The following is a 3,592-nucleotide window of genomic DNA, read 5'->3' as shown; positions in this document are numbered from 1 at the left end:
TGCGTGATCCTCAGATATGTACGCAACTTTCATTCAATTTGAGCTTTTTCATCTGAGCAAGTTAAGTGCCCCAGACAAATTCGTCTATACGGACTGTTCTGTTTTGACAGATTCTGCCTTTTATTTCGCATTGCCTCTTTTGCTATGTTGAATAGATTTCTTTGTTCCATTAACTTTCAGTAGCTTTGTGCAATGTCCAGAAGTGTTAAGAATGATTATGTCACCTCTGAATATATGAATTTTCAATTATGCACTAACCATCTAATGAGTTTGTTTCGATTTTGGTGTGGAGGAAGTTTTCAAGGGTCAAGAGAGGAGGATGATAAAATATGATCAAGAAGAGTGAAAAGTCTAAGCTTGGGGATACCCCCGTGGTTCATCCATGCATATTTCAAGAAGACTCAAGCATCTAAGCTTGGGGATGCCCAAGGCATCCCCTTCTTCATCGACAACTTATCAGGTCACCTCTAGTGAAACTATATTTTTATTCAGTCACATCTTATGTGCTTTACTTGGAGCGTCTATTTGCTTTTATTTTTGTTTTTGTTTGAATAAAATCGGATCCTAGCATTCTTTGTATGGGAGAGAGAAGCGCTCCGCTGTTGCATATGAACACATGTGTTCTTAGTGCTACTTTTAATGTTCATGACGAAGGTTGAAAACTGCTTCGTTCATTGTTATATGGTTGGAAACGGAAAAATGCTTCATGTGGTAATTGGTATAATGTCTTGAATAATTTGATACTTGGCAATTGTTGTGCTCATATAGATCATGTTTAAGCTCTTGCATCATGTACTTTGCACCTATTAATGAAGAACTACATAGAGCTTGTTAAAATTTGGTTTGCATGATTGGTCTCTCCGAGTCTAGATATTTTCTGGTTAAGGTGTTTGAACAACAAGGAAGACGATGTAGAGTCTTATAATGCTTGCAATATGTTATTATGTAAGTTTTGCTGTACCGGTTTATACTTGAGTTTGCTTCAAACAACCTTGCTAGCCTAAGCCTTGTACTGAGAGGGAATTCTTCTCGTGCATCCAAATCCTTGAGCCAAAAACTATGCCATTTGTGTCCACCATACCTACCTACTACATGGTATTTTTTTGCCATTCCAAAGTACATTACTTGAGTGCTACCTTTAAAATTCTATTCTTTGTCTTTACAATACATATCTCATGGGGAAATAGCCTTAAAAACTATTGTGGTATTGAATATGTAGCTTATGTATCTTATTTCTTATAAGTTGCTTGTTGAGCGGTAACCATGTTTCTGGGAACGCCATCAACTATTACACCTTTGTTGAATATCATGTGAGTTGCTATGCATGTTCGTCTTGTCTGAAGTAAGGGCGATTTTCATGATCAATGGTTTGATTATGCATATTGTTAGAGAAGAACATTGGGCCGCTAATTAACTAAAGCCATGATCATGGTGGAAGTTTCAGTTTGGACACTAATCCTCAATCTCTTATGAAAATATTATCTGTTGTTGAATGCTTAAGCATTAAAAGAGGAGTCCATTATCTGTTTTCTATGTTGTCCCGGTATAGATGTCTAAGTTGAGAATAATCAAAAGCGAGAAATCCAATGCGAACTTTCTCCTTAGACCTCTGTACAGGCGGCATAGAGGTACCCCTTTGTGACACTTGGTTGAAACATATGTTATGCAATGATAATCCATGTTAATCCAAGCTAATTAGGACAAGGTGCGAGCACTATTGGTATTCTATACCATATGTCTATGTACTTTGTCGTAATGCCCCGATTAAATCTCATAGTAGTCATCGTGATATGTATGTGCATTGTTATGCCCTCTCTATTTGTCAATTGCCCAACTGTAATTTGTTCACCCAACATGCTATTTATCTTATGGGAGAGACACCACTAGTGAACTATGGACCCCGGTCCATTCTTTTACATCTGAAATACAATCTACTGCAAACTCTGTTCTTTACTGTTCTTCTCAAACAAACATCATTTTCCGCACCATACGTTTAATCCTTTGTTTACAGCAAGCCGGTGAGATTGACAACCTCACTGTTACGTTGGGGCAGAGTACTTTGATTGTGTTGTGCAGGTTCCACGTTGGCGCCGGAATCCCTGGTGTTGCGCCGCACTACACTCCGTCACCAACAACCCTCACGTGTTCCTTGACTCCTACTGGTTCGATAACCTTGGTTTCATACTGAGGGAAAACTCGCTGCTGTACGCATCACACCTTCCTCTTGGGGTTCCCAACGGACGTGTGTTAACTACCACGCCAACAGCACCGTGACACCTATAATGGAGGTCTCACGGAGGTGGTCCGAGCAGCGACAATGACGCGCACGCACCAGCCATGAGCAGGGACGCGAGGGCGCCATTCACCGCATCGAGATATTGGAGAGCAAGCAGAGCGGGGGAGAAAGTTGCTCGGCAGCCCCGTCTCCGCGAGCGGACACACCGAACTGCGGTGTGGGAGGAGAGACCTTGTGAAGGACAACTCAGATCTGGTTGCGGTGGGAGAGGAGCTGGCCAGTGTAGAGATCAAGGCGCTGACAGCCACGGGCACACCCGGTGGCGAGCAAGGTGGCGAGTCATGTTTTTACCTACTTACTTTATGTTGTAGTACTTATATAATATGTATGTTATGTATTATAGATATACTCTAACCCTAATTATATTGTATCCCTTTGTAATTGTTGTCTCATATTTGAAGAGAGGATACAGGTCCAAGGAAGGGCATCGAGTATTGTTTCCCTCACATTGTTTTTCCCTCGACACCTATACCTCCGCCGCTTCTCCTCTCGAGAGTCTCGATCTTCTTCCTCCTAGTCATTAGATTCTACGTGGTATCAAAGCTCCGATCTTGATCAATGTCATCGTCTTCCGCTTCCTCGAGCCTCTAGCTCACCACCCTCACCCTCCCATCATGTCGTCGTCATCCGTCGGCTCCAAGACCTTTGGCTGTATCAATTTTGGTCATCTACTCATGGTGAAGTTATCGCCCCAGAGCCATATCTTCTGGCGCACCTAGGTCATGTACCATCGTCGAAGTAATATCCTTAGCAACGATGGCATGGCCGAGGTGGCAGCCCACGGCCACGGTTCCCGAATCCGAGCTAGATCTAGATTTGCTTTTTTCTAATTTTGAAAAATACCACCGGTGCACCAGTCTGGTGCGCCGGCTCAAAATCGTGTTACCCCCGGTGGACCAGGCTAGTGCGCCGGCGATAATCCATTACCACCGGTGTGCGTCATTGGCCGGCGATATGGGATTTTGGTCGCCAATGATAAGGCTTTTCCTAGTAATGGGACCTGGCTCGCTACGACACCGACAAGGAGGCGGCCTTATTTGAAGGAGATATGCCCTAGAGGCAATAATAAAAGTGGTTATTATTTATATCTTTATGTTTATGTTTATATATCATGCTAGAATTGTATTAACCGAAACATTAGTACATGTGTGATATGTAGACAACAAGAAGTCCCTAGTATGCCTCTTAAACTAGCTTGTTGATTAATGGATGATTAGTTTCATAATCATGAACATTGGATGTTATTAATAACAAGGTTATATCATTATATGAATGATGTAATGGACACACCCAATT

Source organism: Lolium rigidum, chromosome 6, assembly GCF_022539505.1.
Source record: "Lolium rigidum isolate FL_2022 chromosome 6, APGP_CSIRO_Lrig_0.1, whole genome shotgun sequence".
NCBI classification, from domain to species: Eukaryota; Viridiplantae; Streptophyta; class Magnoliopsida; order Poales; family Poaceae; genus Lolium; species Lolium rigidum.
The sequence above is the reverse complement of the archived record's forward strand: the minus strand, read 5'-3'. Positions refer to the sequence as shown.